Source organism: Sciurus vulgaris (assembly GCF_902686455.1).
Source record: "Sciurus vulgaris genome assembly, chromosome: 2".
NCBI classification, from domain to species: domain Eukaryota; kingdom Metazoa; phylum Chordata; class Mammalia; order Rodentia; family Sciuridae; genus Sciurus; species Sciurus vulgaris.
In genome coordinates, this window is record NC_136462.1 from 89,202,359 (window position 1) to 89,216,570 (window position 14,212).

The 14,212-nt window shown below is 35.0% G+C and overlaps 1 protein-coding gene and 1 pseudogene across 8 annotated transcripts in view; one reads left to right on the forward strand and one right to left on the reverse strand.

Annotated features, from left to right (window-relative positions):
• Positions 1 to 14,212, reverse strand: part of FSIP1 (fibrous sheath interacting protein 1) — a 226,089-nt gene that overhangs the window by 71,293 nt on the left and 140,584 nt on the right. The window lies entirely within an intron of this gene.
• LOC306653103 (large ribosomal subunit protein eL34-like) lies at positions 1,356 to 2,027 on the forward strand (annotated as a pseudogene). Its single transcript has one exon. The product of its transcript is annotated as a large ribosomal subunit protein eL34-like (transcript).

Consider the following 14,212-nt stretch of genomic DNA (forward strand, 5'->3'; position numbering starts at 1 on the left):
AACTACTTTGAAAGGCAGTATTCTCATTAACTTATAACATTCAGATCCTCTATAACCCACAAATTACATGCCTAGATAGAAACTGGAGGCACTCTTGTACATATATAGGAGATAATATGTGCGAGAATGTTCATGGCAATAGCATTCATGATAACAAAAGTCTGAAAATAATCCAAATGCTATTTAGGAAAATGTGGAAATAAATTTAGTTATCTTCCCACTATGGAATGTTACACATCCCTTAAAAAGAGTGCCCTACTGCCACCTGCAAAAATACAGATAGATTTTGACAATATAATACAGACTGGAAAACTAAATCCCAAAATAATATCAAAAACAAGATACTCTCCTTAAATTTAAACTCAAATATAAAATGTAAGGATGTAGTAAACCAGGAATCAAATAGCAATCGAACTGAAACTTCTGCCTCACTAAAAGTTTATCCTGAAAGTACAAACCTTCAGAATTTTGATTATGTAATATGCAATCTAATTCATTTATTTTACTTGAAAAATAAAGTTATGTATTTCATCATGACCAAATGAAATTCAAATGAGCAAAACTTAAAAGTGTACAGTGGTAGATATTATGCCACCTCTTCTACATATTTACTAGGAATAGTTTGCTTGCTCATTTAAGCAAGAAGATCATACACTCAGTCATAAAGAAAACTTTGAGAAAATCTAATGAACAAGAAAAACACGTGGTGTATTATCCTGAAAAAGCACATTCTGGAAAACAGCTCAGTCACATAATTTATCTTGCCACAGTCTGTACAATGTCTGTCTGTGGCCATTTTTGAATGAATGGGGAAGGTCATACAGTTGCTCAAAAATCACTTTTGAACCCAGTAAGAAAATCCCTTTAGGTCCTAAATTAGAAGCCAGACGAGCTTGGCAGCCTTCACATGTGGGAAACCTATTGAGCAGTGAATAGAATAATTATTACCAAAGACTGTGTGTTCTGGACATGGGAATGCAGCTCAGTGCTCCATGAGTCACATTTCTCTCCCAACTCTCAGACAACCCTAAATATGGGGTGGTTTTCCCATCCAAAATGTCCTTATTGCATTCTTACAACAAATAATTGTTTTTAACTGCCAGATACTTAACATACTACTTATACAGATGCAGTCAATCAACCTACTATCCTAAAATCTGGAAAATCTGCTATTTCTGTCCTGAATATTAAGGCAATAGGTGCTGAAGAACTCATAAGTTAAATAGCATTACCATAAGTTTTCACTACTGTGGGTAGATTCCACTCTTATACAACTTTTTTTATAAAGAATACATATAAAATAATTATCTTCCTATTTTTGAATAAAAGAACAAAACATTAAAAAGATAGTTTTAATGCACATGAGGTCAGTGTTCTTCATTAGCTGACTCAAATGTCAGAGTAGTGTTCTATTTTTCAGTTGCAGAAACTATCAAGATATTGGAGCACACGCTGAGAAAGTCCAATAAAATGATGGAAATAAGAACATGTTAAAACTGTATATAAATGTCTTCCTACAGAATGAAGACACTAATCCTGATGAGGTTTCCTAGATTAATAACGTCAAAAATTATTAGGGCTTCTTCCTCTTCCGGGGATGGTGTCTAGAGGCACTCAGAATGGTCCAGTGTTTGACATACCGTCATAGGCTTTCCTACAATACAGCCTCTAACAACACTAGGCTGTCTCGAACCCCTGGTAATAGAATCATGTACCTTTATACAAAGAAGGTTGGGAAGGCACCAAAATCTGCATGTGGTGTGTTGTGTGCCCAGGCAGACTTCAAGGGGTTAGTGCTGAGAGACCCAAAATCCTTATGAGATTGTCTAAAAACAAAAAAAACATGTCAGCAGAGCCTATGGTGGTTCCATGTGTGCTATATGTGTCCGTGACAGGATCAAGCATGCTTTCCTTATTGAGGAACAGAAAATCGTTGTGAAAGTGTTGAAGGCACAAGCACAGAGTCAGAAAACCAAATAAAAAATGAAGCTTCTTTGAATAATAAAAAGTCAAAAGGCTTAAAAAAATTTTAGGTATATAATTCATGATATGCAATATCCAAAATAAAAATATTTTTATTTCCTAAAAGTATTCCATGATGTACTAATTCCAAAAGAACACATATACATGTTCCCAAAATACTTGCATATAGTGACAGTGTTAGTGATGTGTGTAAATCAATACAAACTTTCTGGAGAACTTGAGCCTTATCATACATGTGGCTGTCCCCCAACTAGACTGTGAGTTGAGAGCAGAAACTAGGTCTTATTCAAATCATGCCCTTATTGGATCCCAAGGGCATGATACAATATTGCTGCTTAGAAAACACTTATGAATATTTGAATGAACCTAGTTCTTTATATATCAAGAGCCTTTAAATCTTTTTCATACCCCTTAAAGGCAGTAATTCTACACCTAGAAATTTATTGAAGAAAATAATAAGAGATGCAAAAGATAAATATACAAGGATATTTGTTACAGCATTAATCCTAACAGCACACAATGTAAATCTAAATGTTCAATGACAGAGAAATGTTAAATGTGGTATACTAAGTTTCTAGGCACAATATAATATAGGCCTAAAAACTTATTAAGAAGTATATTTACAAATAATTATTAAGAAGGGAGATTTTCATACTATGATATATCTAATATATAATGCACGTATAACATATCTATACTCCTAGATTCTACTGTATTATACAGGTGTTCATGAGTAATATCTGTATCTATAAGAAAAGGACTTACAGAAACTAAAAACAACAAAATGTTAAAAATACTTAACATGCTTTGCTAATAGAGCCCAGCAGTCAATAATTCTAAAAACTTACAAAAACAATTTAAATTATACTTAACAAATGAATTTGGTTAATAAATATACTCATTTTCATGTTTTTGTTCTATCTATATACTACCCAACTACAAAAAAGCTTTTGATAGTTTTGTAAGTCAAAAATAAAACATTCATAAGGAAAGAAAAATATGCAAATATGGTTTAAACACCACAAGAGCAGCTCCACCAAAATGAGCACATGATTTAAAAATAGTCATGAAAGTAAAATATCTCATTGGAAAGGTAAATGTTAGTGAATACTTTGTTTGAAATATAGAAGCATTCATATTTAGAAATAAAATGGTGAAACACACTTTACAAAAATACTGTAAAATATTTTAAATAATGAATACCAGAAAAATAAATATAATTGTTACCAAATTCTACTTTCTAAAAATAAAACTCCACTCCCATCCTTATCAAGGGTGTGGGGTTTTCCTTTTTTAATGCTGCTTTATGTTATCATTACCTAATGTCAATAACTGCATCAGAATTGTAGGCTTATTGATGGAAACTTCCCATCCCTACATGAAAGAATCTGTAAAAACATGGCCCAAGTCACCTCCCTGTATAATCTGACCACATCAAGTCACAAAAACTGCTAAAATTAAACAGTGGAGACTTGATTCACTGATAGGCAATCAAAAGGCTTTTAAGTGCTTTAATTTGGGGGGTACAGCTTTATTATCATGATTATTTTTATTTTAAACTGGGAAAAGTTCCAACTACAAAGGTCTCAAAAGAGAATTTGAAAACAAGGGTGGATCTTGTCTGCATGTTCAGCTATCCATATTAACAAGTGCATTCTTCAGCTGAGTTCACTAAGCTGTTCAGTATCTAAGAATCAGTTTTTTCTCTGTGTGAATTTAAACCAGTAACATTGCTTTCCATGAAATGTTAGCTCTGTGCTCTGACAATTTACATTAAAGTTTTAGGAACGATGGAAACAGTTCAGTACAATTATGGCAGTAGCCAACAAGTCCCCAAAGGCTAAAGTTTAAGCAACCAAGAACCCTGAATATCTTAAATACAGTTTTAGAAACCAAACAGATCTGGACAAATGTTGCAAGGCCTTTAACATTTGTCTGACTTGTTGTCCTGACAAACTGACATGAGGAAAAAGCATCTGCCCTGATTAACACTCAAATTATGGTCATAGAATAGACACAGGGGGCAACAATGGATTTTAATTTAAAATAAGTTTTTTGCAATGTCTGCTATGGCATGGAATTCTGCCTAAAGATAACCTGCTCAAACAGGACTCTTTAGCATGGATCTGCAAGATTTGCTTACCAACAGGAATATTTAGGCTAAACTGTAGTTTGTCAATGCTAATTAATATTCATCTATTGAGGTGAAAAAACAACAATGTCATCACAAATATTTCCTTAGATATGTAATTTTCCATTTGTCACAGACACAAATTTTAACCAATATTTTAGTAGCCACAAGATGCCAAAGATATTAAGATAATAAACCTTCACTTCTTTAAGTCTAAATCTTTCACATTCACCTGAACACTTATAATCATGTAACTGAAGTCTATCTGACATTCTGAAGTAGTGAAACTCTTCAATCTGCTCCCACAGAACTTGACTAATTTCAATGAATAAAGTGTACCTCTTAAAACATGCAGTGATAAAACTAGGAAAATGGAAAGAATAAGGTCCCAAATCTAGATCTTGAGGTCTTGAAGCATTTTTTAAAAATAATCTAGAAGAGAACGAAATGATTATTTCAGTAAAAGTTCATAAACATGGGGCAATAGGTATCCCAAAGAATAAAACCTTTTTTTAATTTTTTTTATTTTTTATTTTTTTGCACTGGGTATTGAACCCAGGGGTGCTTTACCATTGAGCTAAACCCCCAGACCATTTTTCATTTTGAGACAGGATCCCTCTAAGTTGCTAAGGGTCTTTACAATGCTGAGGCTGGCCTCAAACTTCCAATCCTCCTGTCTCAGCCTCCTGAGTCACAGAAGTTACAGGCCTGAGCCATTGTGCCTGATAAATTGGCAAAATTTAAAAACATAAACAAGTTTACAAAGGTATCTGATAAAATGCCTAGATAGCAGAGCAGGAACCAGTTCTTAAGGAGAACATACACAGAGCACCTGCCTTACCTCAGAGATGTGCTACAGCTGCTGTGACACAGACTTCAAGTTGCCTCCCCATGTACATTCTCTTCCAACATGGTATTAGAATTTTTAGTTGGTCATATAGCCACTTAGCTAAAGGCACATTTCCCAGCTTCCCTTGCTACTGAGTGTGACCATATGAATAAGTCTTGGCCAATGGGATGTGAGTACCCATAACATGAAACTTCTCAGTCAAGACCTTCTCCATGGTTGGAATATCAACCATGGAGAAACCATCTTAAACCATGAGTTGGTAGACATGTGAACATCAAAGTATAAGAAAACCTGGTCCTTGGTAATCATAGAACCACAGTCATTCCTTGATCTTCTGTCTAGCAATTCATATGGCAAAGAAATAAACTTCTATCTTGTTTGCACCATGAGTATCTAGATTTTCTCTATAAATAGCAATCCATTATTAACCAAAACAAAACAACAGCTAACATTTTCATTTAGTGTTTACTACATACTAGACACTATGCTAAATGCTTTACATAAAATCTCTCATTTGCTCATGACAACAACAGTTTTAAACAATTATTTCTGTCCCCAAAAAGTCAGGCCTTATGGAGGAAAGGTAACTTGCCCAGAGTTACTCAGCTACCAGGACTTGAACACAGGCCTATCTGATGCTTATGCCATGATCAGGCTGTGAGCTATGGCCCTCTATACCCTCTATACCTTTTCACAGTATGAAAGGCAAACATGATCCCGTCCTACAAAGCATTCTAAGAACATTGAGTTGTATGTCCCACAGTCCTTCAGAACTGTGAAGATTTGATAGATAGATAGATAGATAGATAGATAGATATACATATACATATACATATATAACTACTTGACATTTTATATATGTTTTATATATATATATATATATAAAGGAGAAAAAGTTGGGTAGCCAAGATTTACAGAGGAAAATATAAATCATTCCCACTGCCAATCAGTTATAAAATAACTTAAAAATCATGTCATATAACTATATACCAAATGGTTAATAATTTTTTGGTTTTTGAGTTTAGGGTGTTTCTTCTAATTATGGAGGATATTTAAGGATTATAGAGGACCTTTATTTTCTATATTATACAGTTCTATAATGTTTGAATTTTTATAATCATGCAGTATTCACTTTTATCCTTTGAAAAAAGTAGTAAAGATTTCTTAAAGCCTGTCATAATGAGACTTGGAAATTTTTCTGCACTGGATTTTCTCATTTAAGAGTACATATGCGGGCTGGGGTTGTGGCTCAGTGGTAGAACACTTGCCTAGCATGTGTGAGGCACTGGGTTCAATTCTCAACACCACATATAAATAAATAAATAAAATAGAGGTTCATCAACATCTAAAAATATATTTTTTAAAAAAGAGTACATATGCAATTGTAAATTATTAAGAAAAAGTACAAAACTGCTACAGAAATGTAATTATATATGGAATAATAAAATTAATAAATCAGATTTTTTTAAATCTGATTATAACCATATTATTCCAATAAAGATTTAAAGCAGCTTATAGCAATACCTACATTATATAGGAGAAGGGAGGTAAGTGAAAAATTAAGGCAAAAAAAAAAAAAATAAAGGTGACAGAAAGAAGATGAAGATGATTCCAGATATATGGTCAGCAAGCAAAACACAATGGCTAAGGTCTTATAGACACACCTTGTTAGAGAGGGACTGAAAACGTTTTCAAGCTTCCCAGCAGGCAGAGCAAAAAAGAGTTCAGTGTATCAGTCTGATGATAGCAAGTGAGCAGTTCAGAAGGAAGCACACTGATTTTGTCACCAGCACCTACTGAGACACTTTCTCTAGCAAGCCCACACAAGGCAGGCACTTTTTCACATAATGAATTGTCTCCACACACAAACAGGATTTTGAAATGTTGGGGCCATTTCAAGTATAAAAGTTAAAAACTTTTCAGGCCAAAATTTGAATAACTAAAAGTTGAAAAACATGCAAATTATATAGAATCTCAAATGAAAGGGTCTCAACATGGTTTCCAACCATCTTTGCTTCTATATAAATGGTAGACTGTAATTTACTTTCCATAATTGACTTTCTTTACAGATACCAATATCTTCAGTATTAGCGAACATTCTTAAATATGCAGCACTAAAATCATTACGGTCTGACATTTTTATATACTTATAAAACACATTTTGTTCCAACTGTTTTTATTAGAAGAAATGTGGGCTGCTGAAAACCAAAGCCTACATATTTTACTTTGGAAAAAAAAAAGGGGCAGCTGGAAATATAAAACCCCACACATTTGCTCTTAGCACTGCTTGAGGACGAAAACCTATAATGTGCACTTGACATCTATTAATGGTCTTCTCAAAGAACCAGGACTATGTTTTAACAGAAGGCAGCAACTCTGAGCTCATGCCACAACCCACGGCATTCTCATTGCTCCCCAGGAAGTGGGTGAGTGGAGTGCCCATGAATGCTGACGATCCCCCCAATGAGGGCTTGCTTTCACAGGTATCTCTGTACTGTTGTGTCTGCAGACTCAAGAACACCAGAAACAAATCCCTTGGAATTTAGCCCCCAGAGAAGCAGGCAAATTATGCCAACCACAAGCAAACATTTATATTGCTCTCCAGTTTGTTTCCATTACCTTCCCAAAATAAATTGCAATTTAAAATCAGATCTTAGGAGACTACATACAAAGACATCCATATATTATTTTTTGACCTTATAAAAGGATAAAAATTATAAAAACTCTTATTGAATATCACTTAAATTTAAAACACTTTAATCACAAACATGTTTATTGTTTGTTTCTTAAAATACAACTTATCCCTAAACTTTCCTGCTCTAAATTAAAGTCTAAATAGAAGAAGGAAATGCCTGGAAATGAATCCAATGCATAGAAGTTCACAGTCCAATACAAAGCAGGGAGAGAGAATGAAAGTAAATATAAGTAGAAATATGAGATGGAGGCAAAGTATATAAAGGGTGGTCCTGCGTGGGTTCTTAGAAAGCAGGAGCTAATTGAGTGATCAACAGCTAAAAGTCAACTGTTTTCCAAAATACCACAAACACAAGCCTATATGTTCTTTGCTAGCTGATCCTTTATCATGCATTTCCAACTGGAATTTCAAAACTTGACAAAAAAAATGACCAAATGGAGTCTGTCATGGAAATAGAAGACTGGTTCAATATTTTAAAACCAACCAATGTAATGTACAAGTTCAGCAGCTTAAAGGGAAAAAAATCATCAACTGATGTAGAAAGGCACAAAATTCAACATCCATTCAGGTAAAGGAAAAAAGAACTCCTGGCAGCAAATTGAATAAAAGGGAGTTCCCTTTTATTTCTGTTTCTGCTTGACAAACCTGAATGGTACAAGATTGAATAGTTTCCCCCTAAGATCAGAAACAAGGCAAAACTGTCCACTTTCGCCACACCTATTTAACATTATACTGGAAGTTCTAGTCAGTGCAAGAAAAAGGCAAAGGAAATAAAATTCATACACACTGAAAATAAAGTCATTCCTACTTACAGAGAGCATGACTGGCTATGAAGAAATTCCATAAGAATCAGTGGCAAAAATATCCTACCGCTAATAAGTGATTTTAACAAATTAACAGGATAAAGATCAACATACAAGATTTACTCTTATATCTATATATTTTAGCAATATACAATTAGAAACCAAAACCATTCCATTTACAAGTTTCAAAAATAAAATAAATTCACATAAGAATAAATCCCAAAAAACATATACAGAATTTAAATGCTGAAGATGATAAAATGCTGCTGACAAAAATCAGACTATTAAATAGAGATGTATACCATGTTAATGAAATGAAAAAATTCAAAATAAAGTTGACATATAGACTGATGCAATACCAATCAAAATCCCAGCATGATTTTCTATAGGCATATGCAAAATGATTCTAAAATTTATATGAAAAGACAAAAGCAAAAAAAAAAAGGCAAGACAAAAGATCTAGAATAATTAAAATAATTTTGAAAAAAGAAAAATAAGGTTAGACACTCAGTGGTTAAGTTAAACCCCAGTACCAAAAGAAAACTAGAAAAGAAAATGAAAACTGGAGAAATCACATGACCTAATTTTAAATTTTAATATAAAGCTACAGTCATTAAGACAGTATGATATTGGCAAAGAGATAGATATGGTTATGCTTGAAATTTTTCATCATTAACAATATTGTAACAGAAAACAAAAAATAAACTGAACATGAGGAATCTGGAAAGGACACTGAAGCACATGCACACATTATGAAAAACCTGGTGAATAAAAACTACAGCCGTGATTCTTGCCTGCCTCACTCACTCAAATAATACTTGGCACAGTCCATAAATAGGTGCTTGAATGAAAGGAAAATGAATGATGCACAAAGGGAGAGCTTATCCTTTGTTCCTAATCCTTCAGAAGGAAATATCACCAAGAGACCTAATGAGTTGTTCTCCTCAATAGAAAATCAAATAGGGAAACTGGCTTAACATTAAATTTTATTTTGAAATGTTCAAAATCCAGATCTATTCCTTGTTCTTTCCTTTCCAAGATATCCCAGCCCACCCGGGTTTCTCTTTTATGAGCTCCTCCAATAAGTGTTATTAATTCATTACTTGATAAAATACAGTTAAACTGTCCTCTTGTGTGTGGTGGCTGTTTTGGTTTCCCCACCACAGGGTGAGGATGAAAATTGCTGACATGTTTTGAGTCCCCACCATATAGCCAGGCAGAGTTTCAAGCACTTTGTGTTCAACCCTGCAAAAGCAAGTTCCTGCTATCCCCTCCCACGGATGAAATGGAAGCATAGAGAAGTAAAGTAACTGTTCAAAGGTCATACTGTGCTAGTAAAGGGCAGAGCACAGACTGAAACAGAGGAATTTGACTCCATCCTTGCCTCAGTACTGCTTCTTCTAAGGACCTGGAGAACCCTGACTGCATCATACTTGGTTGTTTGTTTTTTTGTTTTTGTTCTTGTTTGTTTTTGTAGTCTTCTCAGCAATTACTTCCCAATACAGTTCAGTATGCATTAGACACTTTAAAACCTAAATGACTTCTGTGCTATCTGGGTTGTCTCTACAAATTTAGGGAACATCATTAAGGAAAATTTCTAGCTAAAGTCTGAATGTTCTAAAGAGCCATCCTGACATTTCAATAATGTTTTATTTAATTCCTCCATTAAAATTTCTATGACAAAAAAAATTCATGTAATAAAAATTTTAATATTATCAAATGTTGGTTTTTAATGTAAATATTGCTCAAAATGGATACTAAAACAATACTAGCAAAAATCCTTCTGGGGAAATTGTTTTATGTCTCAGTGAAAGTTCTCTCCTACAAATGAAATGCCTGCCCCCCCCCCCCCAAACACACACACAGCCTTTGATGGCAAAGAAACTTCAAAGATTTCTTGTCACAGAGGAGATAAAGTATAGAAGGACCTCTGGGAATTTTAACTATACTCAAGATCTCTATCATTTATAGTTTGTTTTGGAAAACTTCAATATTCTGTCACAATTTTGAATGATATTTTGTTTGAGGATGAAGGAAAGAAATGATTGCAGTCAGTCACCTGTGCCTATTTCTGTGATAAGGTTCACATTTGGGGAGCATATCTCAACTGAAAAAAAAAAATGCTTTCCAAAAGACAAGTTTTCCCACTGATCTTTTTCTTATACAACATTCTACTAAAGAGTGATTAATTCTAAAAGAATAAGAAAGCTTTAATGAAATTCATTGCAGTTGGCCATCATCCAGGCTTTGGTTAGGATCTATATCCTCCATATAACCATGTTTCAGTATATTATATATGAGAACATTCAGTAAAATAATAAGTTATAACTAAGCTATGATTTTCAAGCTTAACCCAATTTTTGGCTAACATAATCAGTTAAAAAATATTATCAAAAAGAGTAACAAAAACTGTCCAAATAACATTACTTTCAAATAAATTTGGAGCAGTATAACTTTAGTGACCATGAAGTAAAGGTAAAAATGTTGTCCCAGGAAGGTCAACAATATGCTAATTGAATTCACCACTTATTTCTTACAGATTCTACAGGAAACCCCTACACTGCTGGCAACATATCACTGGTATACAATTTCAAATGGCAAGAAAGAGAATACTGTCCAACCATGCTGATGTGACCACTAGGTGGCACCTCGGCACTGTTTCATTTCCTTTTTGACTATAGCTTTGCCAAACGAAGTATGGGCACTGCAAAATTCAAACCACAGGAGCTTTGCTTTAACAATGAATACAAGTTTATAAAATATTTTAATAGATGTTCTTCCTATAATTTCTACATGTACTCACCCAACTAATTATAAACTAGTACACTGACTTTTTCTCTTCTAGGTAATGTATCATATTCCAGTATTACAGTATAGAACTAAGATAAAATTATTTTCATTCTTTTTTCTCATATCTATCTTCTAAACATACATAACAGACATCCTTTCTGCCTTGCCCCATGAAAGGTGTTATTTGAGAAAGAATTTGTTCACATAGAACACTCTCTTCAAAATGCCTTGAGAAAGGCCATTGACTAAATTTCTTTACTTAAGCACAAAAGGACTCACCAAAAATGACTCTTAAGATTTTTCATGTTATGGAATTTGGTCTTGTACAGTGGTTTTGACTAAGTGTGTAACTAAATTTAAATAATTTTAAAAGCCCTATGATTGAAGGCTGTGTCTAACTAAAAATAAATAAATGGTGTACTATAATACTTCTCAAATCCTAGATCATGATGATAAAAATCAATTATCACTGCAGACTGGATAGAATGTACATAATATTTTCATCCATTTTAAATATATGATGTTATGGCTTTCAAAGTTATTTTTAACGGTTCAGACTATGACCTTGAAGCTTCCAAAATCAATCTGCAAATTTCCCAAGATCTGAGTGGCAGCATTAGATTTAAACGAAAGTCTGAGTAATGGGCATTTTGTTTATGTGGAATATTGTTTTTGTTTGTTTTGTTATGTGGGGCATGGAGTAGACAATTCCACCTATTTATTCACATTTATTTGCACAATGTCACTTCAGTTTCAGGTAGCTACAAATAGGCTGGGTCCCAAATAAACTTGGAAACCATGTGCTGTTTCTCCTTGGCAACTGCGCTCTCTCCTTTGCCTCCAACCTGCATCCTTCCCTGTTTTGCAGGTTCTTGCTCAATAGTACTGCCTGCTCTTGACACTCAGTGTGCTTTCCCCTCTCTGATGAAGGCAGTGGTCTAGAGAAATGTGTCAATCACCTGCAGAGTTGGTCCTTACCTCCCATGTGGGCCTCCGCACTTTGTACCTGCCCTAAAGCTACAAGATGAGTCTACATTTGTAGTTTCCATAGCCCTTGGAAAACCATTTGTCATGTCACTGCTGACATGAACCCAGTTGTTCCACTACATGGTATCTCACACTTGAAACCCTTGAACACTGCTGTTTTCCCTTAACTCACACATTCTGCCAAAGAATTACTACTGAGCAGGAACCCAAGGTCAGTCACAAGCCTTCCCTCACAAGCCTAGAAAGGTTTTAACAGGTCACCAGTTCAAACCTCTTTCTCCACAGGGAGTTTCCCTTTGGGATCCTTATAATCTTTTCCTCCCAAGGGACCTCAGCTGGGGCAATATCAATCTATCAAAGAGGTTGCAATAAAACTGAGCCCAAAAAGAGAAGGGGATTGAAGTTTGATTCCCTCTCTTCCCAGAAGTTCCTTGACCCCTGTGCACATAACCAGCAACACATACTAAGAGATGCTAGCAGTAGGGATGTTGGCCACCAATTTCCTATCACTCTTCTCCCAGAATAGCGATTACTTATTTGCCTTATATTTGCATAATTACCAGAGTCTAGTCAAATGTTTATGTTCAACTAAACAGCAAGGTGCCAAGTTGTGAAGGGTCTGCCCTTGGTCACTGAGTGAATGGCGATGCAACTACTCCTGCTCTGAGTGTCAGCAACAGGGCAGCAGCCACAGACAGGATGCTGTGGGCAAACTGGAAAAGGTGCCAGCGAAAGCAGAAGCAATCCCACTGAAGGTCTTGCCTGCTGACTAGTCTTTAGTGAGACAAGAAGCAATATGCCAGGGAGCACACTTACTTCAGTCCCTCTTGCCCTTATCCAGTCACCCCTGGGCAACCCACAGTGACCCAGTGGCGCTAGCTGAGACCACCAAGGCTGAATGTGCTTTTCCTTCTTCAAGAAGTTAATTTCCAGGATGAGTCTCTTGACTTTGACAAAGTAAGGTCCTTTCCAGGGAGTTTCACCTAAGATAATGCTGGCAGAGGTCTTTGATGGATGTCCTGCTTTTCCATGAGAGAGTCAAGAGATGAACTAGAAGTTAGGATATGTCTCCATCAGTTTGATTCTTTCCTAACTCTACTTTGAAGAGAATGTATCTGTAATTCTCTCCTATCTGACTAGCTCTCTCCAGGGAATAGGGGATAGTCATCTGCCCACCTTCTTTAAACTTCTTTAAACTTCTTTAAACTTTCAAGAGGCTTAAAACCCTTTGGGGAGGGAATGGAGAGGATAAGGGGGAAAGGAGGGAGAGTGAGCATGTGGGAGAAAGAGAATGCATTTTAAGAAGCCAGAATAGCAATTACTTACCATAGGAAGAAAAAACAAAACAACAATGTCCTATTGTAGGCTGTCAGTAAAATATAAAATTTGGCAGAATGCTCACAAGCGAATTTTCTTTATGTGCTGCAAATTATGGTGATTCTCCACAAAGTCTAATAAATGTAAAGACTACTGATAGGAAAAGATAATTTTATAAGGAACTTTATAAATACGTAAGATAACAGCCAGGAGAACCTGCTGTCAATGAGCAGCATGAAATGGAAGGAAAGAGTCTCACACAGGGAGATGAGACTTGTGCTGGTACCAACTGTGCTACCAACTAACTATGCACCCTTCAGTAACCACTTCATGTTAATCCCTAAATTATCTGTGCTCAGGCTTATTTAAATACCAAATGAAATGAAACAGTTTATGTGGGAATTGCTTTGCAACTATAACTATTATTCAACTCTAAGTATTATCATTATGTTCCTACAAATTGTGCTTTTCAATTCATATCTCAAAACAACCTAAGCATGAGACACCCTTTTACAAATTTTAAAAGAATATTACAAAGTTTTGATTTACACTCTGGCTAGAAGAAAATAGCTTTTTAGGGAAAAAAGAATGGATCATCCGTGTCTTCACTTCACATCCTAAATGAAGGGTTTAATCCCGTCATGTAACACAGCAAA